Source organism: Ananas comosus, linkage group 18 (genome assembly GCF_001540865.1).
Source record: "Ananas comosus cultivar F153 linkage group 18, ASM154086v1, whole genome shotgun sequence".
Classification (NCBI taxonomy): Eukaryota; Viridiplantae; Streptophyta; class Magnoliopsida; order Poales; family Bromeliaceae; genus Ananas; species Ananas comosus.
In genome coordinates this window covers 5,324,131-5,344,901 of record NC_033638.1, presented here as the reverse complement: position 1 = coordinate 5,344,901, position 20,771 = coordinate 5,324,131, and the positions used below count along the sequence as shown (strand labels likewise).

At 41.9% G+C, this 20,771-nt stretch overlaps 1 long non-coding RNA gene across 4 annotated transcripts; it reads right to left on the bottom strand.

Moving 5' to 3' along the window:
- LOC109724367 lies at positions 9,250-12,531 on the bottom strand. 4 transcript variants are annotated; one of them, XR_002219913.1, is made up of 4 exons: positions 12,201-12,531; positions 11,952-12,056; positions 11,216-11,466; positions 9,250-9,481 (listed from the first exon to the last, which is right to left on the bottom strand). It is a non-coding gene; the product is annotated as an uncharacterized LOC109724367 (long non-coding RNA). The 4 variants fall into 4 exon arrangements; XR_002219911.1 differs by having other exon boundaries at positions 9,250-9,450; positions 12,201-12,530; XR_002219912.1 differs by lacking the exon at positions 9,250-9,481 and adding an exon at positions 9,491-9,527.

Here is a 20,771-nt window from a genome sequence, read left to right as displayed (position 1 = left end):
TTGTACTACTTGATGGTTTATTTAGTGATTTTAGCTCTCTACTTTTCACATTGATTTAGTCCCTAGATGATGTATATTGCTCTGATACTTCTAGTTGTTTTCTTTTATTGTCTCATTTATCGTTTTGTTTTAGACACCTTATATGTTTTAGACGTATGGCGGGTCTGTGCACGTGCCGGGCGGGCTTCCGCTGAGCCCCGGGGCGTGACATTAAGTTATAATTTTAAGTTTGAATTTAAATAAATCGAAATTTAGTTTTATATTTTGAATTATTCATTCAATTTTAATTTTTAATTTTTTTAACAAATATATTTAAAATTTTGACATCATTTTAAAATTTTGACGTAAATTTTTAATATTTAATTTTCAGTTTGAATTTAAACTAATATATTATTAACTTAAAATTGACATATTAATTTGATTACGTTTTCGATATTTATCTAAACCAAACACCGATAATGGGAATGGTTATTCCGATTCTGATTCAAGTGACGAAACAAACATAATGAGATAATAAATTATTCTGATTTCATTTCCAGCTTATTTTCATTCCGATTCCGATACTAATTCCGACTTCAAACCAAACACACCCTCAATCTTTTCATGTAAGCAGAAAAAATCACTAAAATTAAGAGTTTTACAGGAGTACAGAGCTGCATTAGGACTTACAGTAATATAGAAGCAAGGGAATAGTAAATAGATGTAGAACAACCGCACTAAATTATCATCAGTTTTCTAGGACAAAAAGAACATCGTTAATCAAAAGAAGAAAAAATAGTCAATGTAGACATTCAAAGCAAAGGCTGTGTAAAAATAGGTAATATATCCTTTTCGTGTAAGCAGAAAATCACTAAAATAAGAGCTTACAGGAGTAGAGAGTTGCATTACGACTTAGGGACCGTTTGGTTGCATGCAGTTGCAACTACACTACAGTTGTAACTACATGTAAATACGAATTTTGTGTTTGGTTTGATGTATTTAACTCCAACTGCTGCAGTAGGAACTGCAGGAGGAGGCCCAAATGCAGCAGTTCGAACTACGCCCAAATTGGCCGCAGTTCCAATTGCAGCAGTTGGAGAGAGTAACTTTATATAAAAAGTATGCTTACCTCCTCAATATTTTTTAAACAAAAATTATTTTTCTTTTTGACATTGGAGGTAATCTCACCATCATATATATAAAATGATAAAATTTTAAAAATTATTTTTCAACTATATGTAACCAAACAAATTATTTATACTTACAGCGCTTTCTACTACATCCAGCCAAACAAGATTCATGTAGTTGTAACTGCTGTATTTTCAACTGCATGCATCTCTAACTACACTATATTTATAATTACATCTAACCAAATGGCCCCTTACAGTGGCACGGAAGCAAGGCAACAACAGAAGACGTAGAATAACCATACTAAATCATCATCAGTTTCGTGAGAAAAAAATATATACTTAATTGAAAAGGAAAAAAAAATAGTTAATGCGAGATGCAGTCAAACAGAGTAGCAACTAAATCTAGATTGAAAAAGTTTAAAGCTTTGGCAGAGAAATTGAAAATGGAAAGCAGCAGAAGAACTTCATGCCTTACCAGCTGAAAAAGAATTGGAGTATTAGATGTAGAGGAAAAGGATGTTAGAGATGTTAATATATAGCCACCAAGGTGGAAGCAAATAGACAGGCGTACAAGGAACTGAAAGCATATGATACGCCATGAATACAACAGAGGAAACGACGAGCAGGGTATAGGAAACAACACTGCAAAACACTTCAGCTATCGAGGACAGATCACAGAATATTGAGATTCACAAAGTGGATTAATCTAGCACAGAAAATGGCGATGAAGGAAGAGAAAATAGAAATAGAAGATATAGCAATGAGGAGAGAGAGAACGACAATGTATAGCGCCCTAATTTCCATTGGGAGGATGCTTCGATTCAACAAAAAAAGGCTCAAGGAAGAAGAAGAAGATCAACGATTCGGTTCAAGAAAGGAAAGAACCCAGTTCAATACAGAGTGCATTGCCAGGGAGCCTGGTGGGCCGGTTTGGTTACCAACGAAACAGTTCATCCAATACAGAGTGTATTACCAGGTGGCCAGGTCGGTCGGTTCGGTTACAAACGTGTCGGCTCAATAAAGGGAAAAACCTGGTTCAACACAGACTATATTGACAGGTGGCTAGGTAGGCTAGTTTGGGATTGGATGGGTCGATTGTCAACAAATCAGTTCAATAAAGGGAAGAACCTAATTCAACACAAAGTGTATTGGCGGGGTCGTCAGGGGTGCCCTGGTTCAATTCAAGGAAAGAAAGAGAAAAACATATGGAGCGATTGTATTCAAAAAAAGAAGAGAGAACCAGGTAGGCCGGTTCAGCCCAATGCAGAAATTATTGGCAGTAAGGATGTCAATGGGTACGAATATCCAAAATTTTATCCGAATCCGAACCCGAACAGAATGGATTTACTTGATGCTAAACGGATATGGTTTTGGATATGGATATCAAAAATAAAAACCCGACCGATATGGACTCGGATATAGATTTTGACTATAACCGACCCAAACCTGATCCGAATCCAAATATCTTTTACATTATATATAATATGTATATAAAATTTGAAGTTATATTTGAATTTGTATTTTAAAATTAGATTTAATGTAATATGTTTTAAAATATGGAAAAAAGAAATAATTGTTTCGGGTTCGAATCTTCGGGTTTAGGTTTCGGATTTTTGGTCGAGTTCGGGTTTGGATATGGATTTTTAAAATCCGTCGGGTTCGGGTTTTGGGTTTGGAGTTGGGTTCGGGATCATGTTTTTGAAAATTCACCCTGAATCCGACCCATTGACATCCTTAATTGGCTAGTGGCGTCCATATTGAACAATGAAGAAAATGTTGCCATATGACAAGCTTTTTAGAGATTAATATATAGGTATAGAGGTATAGATATGTTAGGGATTTTAGTGTTGGCATATTCGTGACAAGTCGAGACAAGTAGTGTCGGAGTCTTGAAGAGTTTGAGACATGAAAAGTTCTAGATGAAGACTCGATGTAATATACTGAAACTTCGGTAGCTTATATCGAACTTTAGTCAAATTCACCAAAGTATGCGAGAGAGATAGTTGGACAAAGTTCTTTTGGCATTCCAACAATGTTGGAAGGGTCAAAGTTGAGTTCCAAGTGAGTTAAAAAGGTTTTAGCATTACTCGGCGCGAAATGGAGTCGAAACGATGCAAAACTAAAATTCTGGAACATTGTTAACCGGTGACTATTTCAAGGAGTATGGGTACCATGCTGCAGACCGAGAGCAGCAGCTCTCGGGTTTGCCTCTGTCAAGGTTATTAACCGGTGATTGTCTTGGGAGTACCGGTACCATGCATCAAACTGAGAGACAGCAGCTCTCGGGTTTGGGCTGTTGCGCAGGGGCGTACCGGTGACTAATTCCCCTTGTATCGGTACCCCATGCTACGAATAGCAGGTGGAGTCTGCTGCAAATAAAAAGAAAAGGAGGGCTTGGTTGCAATTATTGCAGCTTATAAAATATCCCACATCCCTCCCCTCTCTCTTTCACAGCCACAACACACCTCTCACTCATTTCTCTCCCTCTCTCTCTCTAGAAACTCCCTCCCAAGGTGAAAGGAGGTGATCAAGAGGAGGATTGGAGGAGATTTTGGAGCTTGTGTAGGATCTTGGGCTCTCCAACAAGGTGGACCTTGGAGTGCTTTGGGTTAAGGTGAGGGTTCTTGTAAGAATGGAACTAGGGTTTGGTTTTATACCCTAAACCTTTTGGTTTTGGTCTTCTTACATAAATAGAACCTTGTTGAGGCCATGAAACCCATGAAAATCCAAGTTTCTTCATGGTGCTCTCATGGTGGATTTCTAGGGTTTGCTTTAGATGTCCTAGTAATGGTTCAAATGACCTAGAAATGATTTTAGAAGGATTCTTAGATGGTTCTAAGCTTGTTTTTGCTTAGCTCTAAGATCAAACCAAGGAATGTTGCTATATGGTATTGTTAGGGCACCAAAATTAGGGCTTTTGCCCTAGGTTGGTTCCAAGGTAAATTGACCTTTTAGAAGCCAAATTGAGGATATTTTCGATGCGTTGGGAGACTCGGTTCGTCGATCCGACGAGTCTACACAAAGTTATGGGGAAAAAGCCTAATTTGGCTTCGTTTTGCCGTTGGCGAGAGAATAGGCATCCAAAAATCACAAGATTTGAACCGTAGCACCTTTACAACCATACGAGGTGGGTGGTGCTTTTCGGAATCGATGAATTTTCTTTTATGTCTAAAGTGTCATTTCTTGAGCATAGGTTTATATGATCATTATGCATTGTAAGGTGAAATGAGAGCATGTGGTTATATGTTATTGCATTTTGTGAGTACAAATGCATGTGAGATGTTGTAAACTAGTGAGAACTTGAGAAAACCCTATGTATGCATGAATGATGACAAGAATCTAGAAAAGGTAAAGAACATAGTTGAGGACAATGACATTATGACATATGGATTTGGTGGCATTACTAAATGATAATAATGCATGAGAATGAGTCAAAGAACACTTAGTGTGTGTGGCATTAGTAAACAAGTGAATGCTAGAATTGGACTCTTAGTTGAGTGGCATCAATGAGTTGAATGCTAGAGTTGACCACTTAGTGTGGCATTAATGAGAATAGTGAATGCATGAAAAGAGTTAAAGAACACTTAGTGTGTGTGGCACCATGAAAGTTAAAGAATGCAAGTAAAGAAAGATAGTTGACATTATGACATAACAACCTTAAACTTAAGGGTCATATGAGCATTGCATCCTTATAGAGAAGGATTGGATTGAACTTAGAAATCCTTAAAGTTAAGGATAGATTACACTCGCCTATAAGTCTTCGCTTGAGGGAGGTCGCTCTCCCTCAAGCGATGAGCTCCGGAGTTGTCATCACTGGGAAGGAAGCTCAGGGCTCGATAATAGGGATTTGAGTTGGTGAGTCCGGTCCCGTCAGGAGGAAGCTTAGAGCCCAATTTGAGGGACTTGTGGGCGAAACCTACGGGTTAGCCACGAGATTGAGTAATGAAAAGTGAACTTGCATTCATCATGAGCATTCAATTGAGCATAATCATTGATTATATTGTTCAGGCATATTAGCTGCATTTGTTTAGTCGGTTACTATCTATTTATTCTTCTATTATGCCTGATTTAGACCTAGTGGGAAAGTCGGCAAGGTCGGCAGCCGAACACACTGGGAACTTTGTTGTAGTTCTCATCCCACTTTTTCCACAAAGCCGGAACCGAGTGCGCCGGCGGACGATCGCAGTAAAGGTATCGCGCAATAAACAGAGACCACCAGAGTCACTTTTATATTTTTGTTTAGTTGCATACCTTTATATATCATCTTTTGTATTTTGATGATTATAGATGTTTAAAGCAAAGAATACAAATGTATTAAAGAGGTTTATTGATGTTAAATGTAAAGCCCTATTTTGAAGGACATGTGAGTGGAGAATTATTATCTCAGAATCGGTATTTTGGGATCGGATATCCTGGTCGCGGGACTGTTTTTGTTCGCAGGTTATAGGATGGTGTTGATCCAGGAAAGTTTTGGTCCGTAGATTTTGGGTTGGTATGTTTTCCCTCGTCTTGTCCGAGTGGAACCGCAGTCCCATTCTTCCCTTTCAGAGGTTGATCTGTCCAAATTCAAGAAAATGTAATTGACCAGTACTCAAAGGTGATACCGAAGTGGTAGAGTAATATCCGAATTCGATTTCGGTGGGTACGTGGTTAAGTTTCGGGGATGAAACTTCTTTTAAGGGGGGGATAATGTAAGAACTGAGATTTTGGCAGTGTAGCTAAATCCTCTGTTGACGATATTTTTGTGTGTAATTTAATTACATAAGCGCTCGTCAAGTTTCAAGAAAAAACGAGTTAGAACGGAGAAGTTACGCGATCATTAGTTTTCATTTAAAGTGAATAGTAACCCGATTTTCCGGAGAGGCCATGGAGTAGAGTTGGCTTCTGGGCGTATCGGACTCTGTTCATAGCAATCCAATACCTCGTTTTGAACGGTTCGACTATTCTCGACCCAATGGCACTGACGGATTTGGGTTCTGATGCACGGTTGTCGAGAAAAAGGGGTTCGATTGGTTTTACATGTACAAATGTATGAGGTTACATGGTGGAATGTAAAGAGGGTTAGTTTCGTTGCAAATCGGAGACCAAATCAGACGAAACAAGATGCCAGATTCATTGCCCCAGTCGTGTTGAACGCGCTGGCGTGACCCGATCGGAAATCCGACGGACGGATCTTCAGGAATTGCAAATTGTTCGTAGAGGGATCGAAATCGGCAAAACGGTAAAATCGCGGAAACCTCAATATTTTATGCGCCGTTTTGCGCGAATTCGAACGTTGAGGGACAAGCGTGCAAATGTCATGTACTGGCAGGGGGCCTAGCTGAAAATATAGGTCTATGGTGGACTTTTCTGCAATTATACATATGGTATAAATAGGGTTTTAAGGTTCACCATGGAAACCCCAACCCTAATTCGCCCCCCCAGCTGACCTAGTCCAAAATATAGGTCTATGGTGGGCTTTTCTGTAATTATACATATGGCATAAATAGGGTTTTAGGGTTCACCATGGAAACCCTAACCCTAATTCGCCTCCCAGCTGACCTAGTCCACCCTAGCCGCCCCAGCTGAGCCCTGCCCTGCCTGTGCGCACGCCCGTCCGCCGGCAAGTAGCTCCGGCCGCCGGAAAATCACTGCAGCACCTCCCTCTTTCCCCTCTCGGCCACCTTCACCTTCCTCTCTGCCGAAGGAGGTTAGAAAGCTGTCTCAACCCCCTGGAAGTGTTCCCCTCGGCTGAGGTCCTTCACCGGCGCCGTTTTCGTCGGTCTTCGTCGTCCCCGTTCGCCACCGGAGCATCTTGTGCAAACTGCGGCCAAACCGAGCCACCCAGGTCGAACTAACCTGGACTCGAGACTTGCGCGTAGTGGATGCCCTAGATCGGCCACCCTGAGCTCGTCAGGCCTTCGGCGACCCCCGGCGCGTTTTCCCGCCNGCGCGCCGCCAGCCGTCGCTCTTCCATCCTGCAGCTGCCCAAATTTGGTGCCGGCAGAGGCCGAGCCATCTTAGCCACCGCTCGTCGCCGCCACCCATAGCGGGGCGTACCTTCTCTCCCTCGGCTTCCAGCGACGGGTTGTCACCGTCTCGAGCTCCTCCGATCGCCGCCTTGCCGTCGCGGACCTGTAGAACCCCAGAGCAAGCCGCAGCTTGATCTCCTCCGTCGCGCCACCGGCCGCCTCTCGCCGCTGGCCAGCAGGTGCCCCAGACCCCACCGACCGACCGCACCCTTCCCCGGCCGGATCGGCCGCCGTCCAGCCGTCGGCGACCAACCCTAGCTCCCACTGCTCAGGTAAGATTGTCTTTTAGTCTCCATCACACTATTTGGGGTTTCGGTCACCTTTTCGGTGATCCGAAGGCACCCCGACGATTGTGGGAGTGAGCACGATCATCTTCGCTTCGTGCTGAACACTGTGCTAACCTCCGTTAGGGTTAAAGATGCCATGGTTGGTGTATTAGACGCGATCTTAGGGCTTAGGGCTGTTTTGCTGATTTTTGCGTCGCTCGTGCGCATGCCACATTGGTCGGCAGTGCTCCGAAAGGTGAGCACGGCCTTCGGCACGCTATGACCCATCAACAGCTGTCTTGGCTTAGCTGATTGACCTCTGGTTTGCGTGGACAGACCATAAAAGCCCAGAAATCACATAAAATAATATGATTTTATGTAGCTGGGAGGGCTTTTATGCAATTATTATGATTGGGGTCGCTGTTGGCAACGTGTGGGCTGAAGGTAACCTCTGGACTGATCGTCCAAGGCCCCAAGCCTTTGCGGAAATCGAAAAGTGATTTTCGGAGCGTTTTTTGGCCAAATCCGCCGACGAAACGCGTTTTCGATTCGGAATTCGTCCGACGGTGCCTCATGGTTGATCGTTGTGTCACTAAGTCTAGTTGGCTGGTCAACCGTGTCGTTTCGGGGGTTCGGAAACGACGGGTGAGCGACGGTAGGTTCCGGTGTCGAAATTGACACTTCCGTGAACCCGGATCGGAACGATTAGCTGACGATAATCGTTTTGATGCGAGGCCTTGTGTTTGCTGCCAAGTTCCATAGATAATAATGCTTAGTGGCAGCGAGCGACTCATATCATGAGTCGGGGAGTTCCGGGACAGTGCGTGGGTCTCGGCGAAGTCCTAGTGCGGTTTTCGAGACTTCCGGCGTGTTCGGCAATCGGTTTTGGGAAACCGATTCCCGTGGTTTCGTTAGTGGGGATTGTGAGTTAGCATTTGGTGTTAGTGGGTTAGGTTCTAACCCAGTGGACCCTTCGTAGGTTTGGTTGCTTCGTCTCCGCAGTTGAGATATCCTTGCCGACACATACAGGTGGGTACTTCGATCCGAAGTCGGTACAGTGGTGCACGCTCGGTGAAATTCTTCTACCCCTGTTCTCCTTTTGCTATTATCGCATTATATATTGAGCTTTGTACCCCGTTGTTTCTATTATACTCTACTCACTGTTTGCATGATCAATATCCTGAATAGGAGTAGAGTAGTTCTATCTACATGTGATATCTGTTCAGCCTAGCATCTCACTATGTTCCTTGATGCTCTACGTAGTATTTTGCATATCTCGTATCATGTTTAGAGTAGAGCAGCTTTGTTATATCCGTGACCCGGTTGGTCGGTTCTCGTACTTTGTATCTATGACCTGGTTGGTCGATTCTCGTACTTCGTATCAGTGACTTTGTTGGTCGGTTGGATTATTGGATGACCTTACAGTCGGTTTACCCTGAGGGGTTGGATTGTCGTCTAGTTGCCGATATTTGACTATTGAGCATATCAGCATCGATCGCCACTGCTCGTACGCATTTTACGAACACCAGCGGTCTGATCCACCGCAAGAAGGTGTTCTTTTCCGGAAAAGTGGTTGGGTGTGCCAACCCGTAAGCCCAAGAGGGGTTATATGCTTTCAGCCTGAGGTGTTGCAGACCAATATGGCTTGTTTCTGTTTATATGTGTCACGCCCCGAGCTCCGCCAATTTGGTCAGATTCGGGCACGCCGACAGGCCGCCGAACGGACAGAGCTTTCCCTATACGTCCTAGGCGTCACAATCCATATAATGCAACAGAAGAGGTCCCAACCAGGAACAGCATTCAAACATAGATTGCATAAGTATCAAAGACATAAAAGGCTAACTATGCTATTACAAGCATTCATCTTACAGATTTTACATTTACAAAATTTTATAAGCCTTTAAATTATTACAATTTATACAAATTTGATACAAGTTTGTTTCTTTCACACTTATACTCTGAGCTAGACTGCTTCTGGGTACTGCTATCTCTGGTCTCGGTGGTAGGGCGCTATCTATGAAGCTACGCCCTGTCCTCGCGCCGTCGCGCCGCTCACGTGCTAACCTGTACCCCCAAAACAACACGGGGGTGAGAACTATATAAATATAGTTCCCAGTGGGTACGGCCACCCAAGAGAAGAGCTCGACCCACCAGATCCAAAGGAGGCATTGAAACATGTTAGTCCAACAGATAATCATAATAATTTATGCAGATATTAAACATGTATGCCTCACAATATGCAATATGTAAATCATGCAACAATATAAAAGTAGATCTATTGATTCTACTCTTTATTCTTAACCATTCTTTATTCATTAGCATTCTTTATCGCTAATCATTCTTTACTCTTAGCATTCTTTAGCAAGTGTTATTCTTCGACATTAGCCGTTCTTTACTCTTTAGTTTTCACTCTTTATTCTTTATTCTTTATTCTTTAGTAAGGGGCCACATTAAGCTCATTTTTCATTCTTTTTTAAGGTTACTTTACCTTAGTCAACTATGCCACTCGACTCGGTCTTGAGTCAATCATCCGCGGAGTACCGCGTCAAGTCAGGCTCGAGGTGAAGGATGTCTCACAAGAACCTCAGCCTTAAGTCCACGCGACACTAGGTCCATCACAGGGAGAGGAGAACCGTCGATCCCCGTGACCCTAAGTCGCTCAAGCTTAACGGGCGAGGAGAACCGTCAAACCCGTTGAGCTTATACCGGGAGAGGAGAACCGTCGATCCCGTTGAATCACTACCGGGCGAGGAGAACCGTCGATCCCGTAGTTCTGATTCACTTGTTTTCTGGCATACCGGGAGAGGAGAACCGTCGATCCCGTTGAATCACTACCGGGAGAGGAGAACCGTCGATCCCGTAGTTCTGATTCTATTTTGCCAACAGCACCACTTATATGGATTCCGGAACCCACTTTCACAACTTAAGGGTTTAATCACTTACCCTATGCTGACGACCTTCCAAGGTCTATATCATTCAATTTCTAGTGGTCCTACTACCACTATAATTCATAACTTAGTTCAATTTTACTAAGTGTCACTACACCTCATAACCTAGGTTCATTTACACTAGGTTTCATGTTCTATCACCGAGATTTCGACTCTAGGTTTACTAATTCAACCTATATTTAATAACACTAGGTTTATTCCATATCCAACCTATGTTTAATAACACTAGGTTCATGCCACTCGATCTATTTATTATCCTAGTTATCCACGTCTAGAATTATAGTTTATACGTTTCATGTTCAATTTACATGACTTTAGTCTATGTATCAACATTCATATATCATTTATCATTCATATGTTCATATACCGACATTCCTATGCATTTAGCATGAACTACAATGCATTCGTATGCATCTAGTATGTTTGTCATATGACAATCATCATATATCATCTAGCATGAGATTCACATTCATAAGTATTTATTCATATGTCTCTAGCATTCACTTTCATACATGTTTAATCTTATGCAACTAGCATTCATATTCATATGTCGATTATCATAATATGTCAACAATCATATATGCTCTAACATCTATGTATTATCCTAGTTGTCCATATCTAGGATTATTGCTTACACAATCTTATTTGTAACTGTCGGATTCTCTAATCAATTTAGAGTTATCGACCCATATTCTGCTTGTATGATTCTAACAGGCTCACATTATGTTCATATTCATGCATCATCGGGTATTATCCACAAGATATTGACATGCATATTCTAATGGTAGATAACAATGATTGATACAATACGATTTAAGCTTTCATATTATTACTCACAATCTACCACTATACATGTATGCGTCAAAATAATTATACTTTACTTTGGCATGGAAGTGACCTAATCACTTCGGTAAAGCACAATCCACCTTTACTTGATATTGGAATGCCAAAATTCCACTTCCCGTACTTTACGAATGATCACAATCCTTGCTCGCAATAACTTAGGCTAAAAGGAGGTTTTCCTCGTTAGCGTGCCGTAGACTCGTCGAAACGTCGATCCGAGTTTTCCAACGCATTCGCTTTACCCCCAATTAGGTTGACAGGTGATCAATTCCGAGCTAAGCTTCCGAACCTACAAGTTAGCATTATCGGGTTTAGGTTCAACATAAAGCTCTTCTCTAGTCTTCATGGCAGCATATGCCTTAGTCTTCAACAAACCCAAGTCTTAACCAGAAATTATAGGTTAATTCACCTTAATTCCCCATGAACCTCAAACAAATTAGTTTAGAGGATTTTACATCAACCTCTTAATTAAAATTTGCATGATAGCTTCTTTAATTCCCAACTATTAAAGTGTACACATAGTACTAGTACATATGAAGCCTTTTTCCAGGTTACATAACAAAAACAAGCTTCAGATTTCCAGAACTCCAATAACTCAAGAACATGAACCCACTATTTAAGAGTATAAGAAATTAGCTTTCTGTCATGATCACTCCTACCTACTTCACATCACCCCAGACTTCATATAACCATATATACAACTAATCCAAGCTTACATGCAGGTTGTTAACATGCACATCTAAATTCTTTAGCAAAAGAACAGCATATTATTACCTTGCTCTGGAATTACCTAACAGCCCAAACCCAATCCGCATGGCAGCCACAACAATCCGAAAGTCACGGAAAAATCCGTCGACGAAACGCTCGCAAAATCGGCTCCTAAATCACATAGAAATCGATTTCTAAATTTCAATTTTAGCATAGATTCAACATAGATCCATCAAAATGACCTCTCCGAACATCCACTATCAAGAATCCACCAAAAAATCTGGTTTGAAATTATAATAATATTATAATACTAACCCGAATGTCGAAATGCTAAAAATCCGATGCGCGGCGTTTCGATCGGCTCGACAAACGACAAACGGCACCAAAATTTGTTACTTTCTTCTTCTTCTTCTCTCTATTCCCTTTTCTCTTCCTTTCACTCTCTCTCTCATGCGTACAGGGAGAGGATAAGAATGGAAGTCCCCTGGCAGCCTAGTGGAAGTCCTTGTAAGCAATGTAACAATTGCCTTTAGGTCCACAAATCATCAATTATTATCACTTAGTCCAATTCTAGTCTGATACATTTAATTGGAGCCCTTCTGAATGTCCATTTGCGCTCAAATTTGACAGGCATGTTCGGTTTTACTTAATAAGTCCAAAGAAATTTTAACATTTCAGTTCCGACCCCGTTTGGTCACTGCGAACTGTCCCGAACTGTAATCTTTATCAGATAACTTTCGGATGCTATTTCTCTCTCTACAAGTGTCAGAATAATATAAAACTTCAAATCTAGCCTCATAAAAATATTTCTGACATGTCCTCCAGTTTTCATAATTTTCTGACACTGTGCATTTTCTGCTAATTTATCAGTCCCGTTCTTTACAGAAAATTCTAAATTTTCTGTTTTCACTCCGATTCCAACACGAGTCATTCCAGACTTATATTTTACACCCTTAAGTCCAATAAAATATTATCTCACACCATTTTTATATTATTTTGCTCACTTTAATTCTTTTAATCAAAGTTAGCATCGGAAATCCGAAAATTCTCTTTACATTTCGTTTCGCGCCCAATTTGCGCCGAAACACTTATTTATCTCCAGAATTCATTCACACGCATCACAAATCACTCGAGGATGATGTCCAACTAGCTCAATCCTCACTTTGATCCCCTAGATCAAAGTTGACATCGTAACTCCAAGATGCCATATATTACAATATGCTTTCAGCCTGAGGTGTTGCGGACCAATATGGCTTGTTTCTGTTTAAAGCAGTTGTGGCATGGGCCTGAGGTGTTGCGTACCAATACGGCCATTCCAGATTGGGTACTTTGGACTCGTTGTCCGTTGATGCATACATACAATAGCGGTAGTTGTCATTTTATATGTATATACATGTTCATTTATTATCGTTGCTACTGTATTTCATTTACCCATATTGTTGCTATCCTCCTTTGTTGGTGCGTATCCTCGCCTCCGTCGGCTTGCGGTACCTACTGGGAGGGGAGACATGTTTACATGTTTTCATCCCTCGCCCCAATTACAGGTAACGTCATAGGTCTGAGTGGGACGGTTCGTGAGGAGCGCGTCTAGTGATCGTTAGAGCCATCGTCCCGTCATTGGTTAAACTTCTATCTCAGTTCTCCAAATAAATGACTTACATTATTATTATGGTTCAGTTTTATTATCACATGTGAATAATTGAGATTTCAGTTGGTTTTATAAATATAATAACGCTTTTGGATTTCTATAAAGTGGAAATGGTTCTCTATTCCTCGTGGTAGCGTTTTGTGGCAAATTTAATAGCCACAAAATCAAACAAATTCGTCATAAAAGGTCTTTTGTGGCGAAACTGATTTTGCCACAGCTTCGCCACAATAGGACCGCTACAAAAGGTTTTAATGGCCAAAATAAAAGTCGCCACAAATTCTTCTATGAATTTGCAGCGATATAATTCGCCTCAATACTTCTAACATCCGCCACAATTAGTTACCATATGGCTACAGATATTGATTAAAATAATAATAAAATACCTAATATTTTGTGAGAAAATTATTTTTGGTCACAATTGGCATTGTATAATTTATGGCAAATTTTAATACCAGCTACAAATAGCATTGAATTTATTATGACAAAATTTATTTGTTGGCCACACATGATGTCAGATATTTTGTGGCAAAATGCAATATCGGCCACAATTTTAGTTGCAACTATAGTGGCGAAATTAAGTACTTGGCTACAAATAGTGTCGTACAAATTATGGCGAAATTATGTATGGTTACAAATAATATTATACTTGCTGTTGAGCCGATCTGACGCGGACAGTTGGCACACCCGGCCTAGGCAGGAGTCACAGTCTTGATGTGAGCCGGGAGTATGAAGAAAAATATGAACCGCCACGCCAGCATAAAGTTATAACAACTGCGTGCAGTTGTGGGCGGTTTTGATCAGCCAATGTGGGTCCGGAATACTAGGAAATAGTGGCTAATCGTGCAATAACTGTATCAGGGGCGATAGGATAAATAGGTCGATGATACCCTGAAAATGGGTCTTTGCCCCTGCGAACAAAAGACCACCCTTATTTTCCTGCATCTTTCTTTCCTGCATTTACCGCTTTTCATAGGAGTAGGTCCTGCAACTTAGCATCCTGGAGTCTGTCTGCCCTTTGGGCATCACTCCGCTGTAGACTAAACCTCTTCTCTCCTGTACTTTCCCCGTTCTACTTCAATAGAAGGCAGTGTTCGGCTCTTCAGGCCGACTAGTTTCTGTGCTGTATTAGCCATTCGGCTCATTTCTTGGTCAAAATTCTGGCTTCTCCTGTGCATTCGGTTCATCCGGCCAAACAGAAGAGAGAATAGAGTTTACGGACATGGTTGATTGGATCCCTCATCGACCGAATCGCTTGATAGATCAAAGGGCGCAGACTTTGAGGGTCATCATTCGCAGCCGTTCATTATCCCGACGCGTATCCCGAGGACGGGAAACAACGGCTTTCAACAATTTTTTGGCACGCCCGGTGGGACTCTAATATAAGGTAAATTTACATTTTATATAAAGTATGGCTGATGATAATGCCATGAATCTCCGTAATAGTGCTATTCCTAGAAATTCTGGGAGTGAACAGCCTAGTAATTCAGAGAATGTTGTAGAGCGCCAAGCAGTCTTACCTGCTGAAAGTGAGACCAGTGGTCAATCTGGCCAACAAGAGACTAGACTGGCTCAAGCGTTTGGACAAATGACTCGGGTCCTGCAAGTTTTGGACCAAAATAGTCATGCAAGTACTGCACGGCTGGATGCCGTATTGGCCGCAATCACGGCCTCTAATGAGAATATAGCCCGAATAGGGCAATTGTTGACTCGGAATGATCAGCCAACATTAGGTTTACAAACATCTATGATGGCACCAGTGTTACAAAATCATGCAACAGCAGTGATTGGCCAGCCCCAATACCAGGGGGCACAATATCAAGCGACTTATAGACCGGCTGTAGTTAATGCCGGTCAAAAGCCAGAGATAGCTTGGGGGCTGCCACCGCCTCCACCGGTAGCAGTGTACCAGCCCCAAAATGTAGGGGCTAGGGGGCAGTCTCCAAATGCACAAGGGGTTAATCCTTTGGTGCAGAATCTCGGTGCGCCACAGCCACCGAACCCAGCACTAGCGCAAGCCCCTTTACAGGGGATTAATAACGAGATTTATGCGCAAATAGAAAAAGCTATCCAGAATACTTTCGGAGTAGGTGCAAGGCCGGCAATGCGGCCCGTATTCAGGTCACCATACCCTGCAAATATAGATATAGAACACCCATATCCGGCAAATTGGAAGATGCCGAAGTTTGACAAGTTTTCCGGCAGCAAGACCGAAAATACGGTCGAGCACATCGCGCGGTTTACAGCTCAGTGCCGTGAGGCCGCGGCAGATTCGTTTTTAAAGTTGAGGTTATTTAATACCTCATTGACTAAGACGGCTTTCACTTGGTACACGAGTTTACCTGCTAACTCCGTCCGAGACTGGAACGAGTTAGAAGGTAAATTTCATGAACAGTTTTATAAAACAGAGCCAGAATTATCAGCTGCGGATTTGGCTCAATTCAAACAAAGAACAGAAGAATCGGTTGATGAATATTTGAATCGATTTAAAACTGCTCGAAGCCGTTGTTTCGTAAGAATGCCGGAATTGGAATTTGCCAAAATGGCATTCAACGGCATGCATTTTAAAATTAAAGATCATTTTGAGGATAAAGTCTTTTCAAATCTTCTTGATTTGGGAGTTCAAGTTGCCCAATACAAGCAATTTCGAAAATGTAACAATGAAGATCGGCCCAGATGGAGCCGAAAGAAAGATTGGAGCAAAAAAAAGGAGAAAAATATCTTTTTCCTTGAAGAATCTTCGGCTCATGAAGAGCCGAATTCGTCTGAAGAGAATGAGGATTCGGCTGATGAAGCCGAAATTTGCGCTGCCGAGATGGTGAGAAATAATCAACCCTATAAATGTGCTTTGTTAAAACCCGCCAAGTCAAGAGAGGCGAAAGCATATGTGTCTGCATTTAGTTATTCGTTTGATATAGCAAAGACCGATCTGATTTTTGATCGGTTGCTAAAGGATGGACGAATTAAACTACAAGAGGGCCAAACTATACCTCCTGTAGAAGAATTAAAACGCAGAAGATATTGTATGTGGCACCATTCATGGAGCCATAAAACTAGTGAGTGTACTGCTTTCAAAAGGCAGATACAAAAAGAGATAAACGAAGGTCGGCTCATCTTTACCGACCAAGAAAACAAAAATATGAAAATTGATAAGAATCCTTTTCCATCACAGGTCAACGCCGTGAACATGAAAGGAAAAGGAAAAGCGGCTGCAAAAAGGCAGATCCAAGAAGAAATAGACGAGGAAAGAAAATGAAAATAAGATAATTGACGAAAGTTCGTTTCCTTTTCAGGTCAATATAGTGAATATTAAAGTGAAAGAGACTGCGGACTAGGTGACCGCAGATAACGTGGCACATGCCTAAAAACATCTTCGGCTTTGCATAAGGTGCAAGGCCGAAATGACGAAGAAAGATTGGGAAGCCATCGTCAATGCCAAGAAAAGAGGCAACGAGTAGAATGAGTTGATGGCGTTCCCTGAGGAATGGGATGACATTCCTGATGGTGAAGATCGAGAAGAAGAAGGCTCAGACGAGGCCTCCAATGATACTTAACCAAAAGTCAAATCGGTTCAACGCAAATAAGACATGTTGATGCAGAAGATTCTGCATGATTATTACAACAACAGGCGCGGCGAGCGTCAAAGCCGATGGGACTACCAGGGTAGACCCTTCGGCACCAAGCCAAGAATTCCTGGATATTGGCCACACTGGCAGTATCAAACGAGGCCGAGACGAGAACCAGAATTCGAGGGAATGACCGAAGGAGACATAGAATTCCTCGGTCGGAGACTAGTCAACGAACTCGGCATTCAGCCTTGGCCGAGACCTTGGGAGAGAAGAGAAATTTTGAAAAACCATTTGAAGTCGGTAAAGGTACCGGCGAATATGCCAGTGGATGAATGGCACGAAGTTGAAGTCAAACCATCGGCCAGGTGGCAAGGGCCGATGTTAACAAAAACTCAAAAGCGTCGGCAGCAGAGGATGCAAGCCGAGGCAAGACAACACTACGAAGAAGCGAAAGGAATGAGGCTCAACGTATGGAGGCGTCCTAATGAGCAAGCACACCCTTTTCGCCTAATGAAAAATGACCACGAGGCAAGTGGCTCATCACCTGTCCCTTGGATAAAGTCAAAAGTAGAACGGCGAACTGAGGCCTAGTCCGAAGAAAAGATGACCATAAGAGAACTAGAAGATAAAATAGCCTCCCTTGAAACGATTATTAAGAGAGAACGATGGCCTCCTAAGGAAAGAGAGGTCCGCATGGAGAGTGACTCTTCAGCCAAAATGGCCGAGTCGAAAGAGAAGAAATAGAGAATTAAGGAAAAATCGGCTGACGAGTCACCAGCTGAGGTGAATATGGTATATGCCTTACCTCAATCTTTCAAGGCAGAGTTTGTCGAGTATGAAGAGTTCAAAGACGAGAAGGAATACGGGCATAAAGTAGCCCAGTTGAAATTGGAAGATGTTCAACCGGCCGATGGAGTGGTTTTCGAGAAACCATCGGCTATGCAGACAAGATTCATAAGGCCTCTCTTTATAAAGGCCTTAATCGAGGGTCGGCCGGTAGGCCGAGTTATGGTAGATGGTAGTGCCATGGTCAATGTGATGTCTACTTTTTTTTTCAAGAAGCTGGGCAAAGATGAGGATGAGTTGAAGCCCACTGACTCAATCATGACCGACTTCACCGAAAACGGTCAACAAGCTCGAGGAGTACTCACCACCGAACTCACGGTAGGCTCCAAAACTTTGAAAACTGCGTTTTTCGTGGTGGATGCAGATAGCTAATACAATTTATTACTTGGACAAGATTGGATACATTCGAATGAGTGTGTACCCTCTACACTCCACGGAAAATTGTTCCTGTGGATAGAAGACAAGGTAGAAGAAATCCGTACCGAAGGACGGCCCCAAATGATAGATGTCAACATGAAAGACATCGGCCACACCAATTGGGCCGATGCAGATCCAGATCAGATTTCTTTTGTCAGAGTAACAGAGGAGGGGATTCAATTAATCCTTTCCAAAGATGTCAATGGTATGGTGGTTGATGAAGAGCCAGCAAGATGGTTAAAATGGAGTCCGAAAAATTGAGAATAGAGGCTTGTCAAGAGCCTCGACAGGATAAGCCAATCAACAAGATCGGCTATGAGGATGATTCGGCTGCCATAGGCGATGTGTTAACACTTGATGACTTGGCTAATAAAGCTGAAGAAGTTATAATAGATTCGGTTTACAGGGCCGAAGAAGAAAGTCAAATGAAGTCGGTCACCGAGACCGACAAATTACACGAAATGAATAGGCAAGCGAACGAATTGAATCTAGAAGAATTGCCTATTAAAGTCAGTGAGAAAAAGTTGGAGACCCAAGACCTGCTGATTGAAGTAAATTTGGGATCCGACGAAAATAAGAGACCGACGTTTATAAGCGCAAAGCTTTCGGCTCGACAGCAGAAGGAGCTGAAAGAACTATTGAAGGAGTACAAGGACTGCTTCGCCTGGAGTTATGAAGAAATGCCAGGTTTAAGCTGAATAATTGTAAAGCATAGGCTGCCTATCAAAAAAGGGTTTAAGCCTTTTAAACAACCGGCTCGTAGATTTGAGCAAAGTATTGTATTCCAAATTAAGAATGAAATAGAAAATCTTTTGAAGGCCGGATTTATTAGAGCGGCCCGTTATGTTGATTGGGTGTCTAACATAGTTCCAGTACGAAAAAAGAATGGTAAACTTAGAGTTTGCATTGATTTCAGGAACTTAAACTTAGCCACACCAAAAGATGAGTACCCCATGCCAATAGCCGATATGTTAGTAGATTCGGTTTCCGGTAACGAGATCTTGTCCTTTATGGACGGACATGCTGGGTATAATCAAATCTATATCGCTGAGGGTGATATAGCTAAAACGGCTTTCAGATGCCCTGGTTCGATTGGAACTTTTGAATGGGTTGTCATGCCGTTCGGTTTAAAGAATGCCGGAGCTACTTATCAGAGGGCAATGAATTTTATTTTTCATGATTTAATCGGCAAGATGTTGGAAATATACATCGATGATATAGTCGTAAAATCCAAGTCACAAGCCGAACATTGGATTGATTTAAAGCTTGCCTTTGAAAGAATGAGAAAATATAATTTGAAAATGAACCCTTTGAAATGTGCTTTTGGAGTTTCAGCAGGAAACTTTCTAGGATTTTTAGTGCACAAAAAAGGGATCGAAATTGATAAAAATAAGGCGAAAGCGATATTAGAATTACCACCACCAAAGTGCAAAAAGGAACTGCAAAGTTTGTTGGGAAAGATTAACTATCTTCGGTGGTTTATATTTAATTTGGCCGGAAAGATAGGAGTTTTTACTCCACTACTTCGGTTAAAAGATAAAGAAGAATTCGTATGGACAGAGGAGCAACAAGAGGCTTTTGACAACATAAAAAGGTATTTGTCAAACCCTCCTGTATTAGTACCTCCAAAAATAAGTCAGCCGATGAAATTATACATATTGGCTACAGAAGAAAATTTGGGATGCTTACTAGCCCAAGAAAATGAGGAAAAGGAAGAACAAGCCATTTATTATTTGAGCCGACGTCTTTTAGATACCGAGAAACGGTATTCGGCTATTGAAAAATTATTTTTGGCTTTATACTATTCATGCACAAAATTGAGATATTATATTTTATCAACCGAAGTATCGGTAATATGTAAAACCGATCTTGTAAAGTACAGGTTATCTAGACCAGTATTACGGGGACGAATCGAAAAATGCACTTTAGCATTATTCGAGTTTTCCCTTAATTACGTTCCTGCCAAAGCCGTCAAAGGCCAAGCTATAGCTGATTTTCTGGCTGATCACCCATGTGTAGAGATTGAGGAGCCGAAACAGAATTTTATCGGCTGTCGACCTTGGGTTTTGTATTTCGACGGTTCGAAAACAACGGAATCAGCAGGAGCTGGAATAGTTATCCAATCTCCTGAAAGGTATTCATGCCAATTTTCTTTCGAGCTAGATTTCGGCTGCTCTAACAATCAAGCCGAATATGAGGCCTTAATAATTGGCCTAGAAATTTTACAAGAATTGAAAGCAAAGTCAATCAAAGTCATCGGTAACTCACAGCTAGTAATCAAACAAGTGAATGGAGAATACCGATGTGAAAACCCGAATTTACAAAATTATTTAAGGAAGACATTAGAGTTACTATGTGTCACGCCCAGGTACCAGCGGAAGCATATCCGGTACGTGCACAGACCCGCCA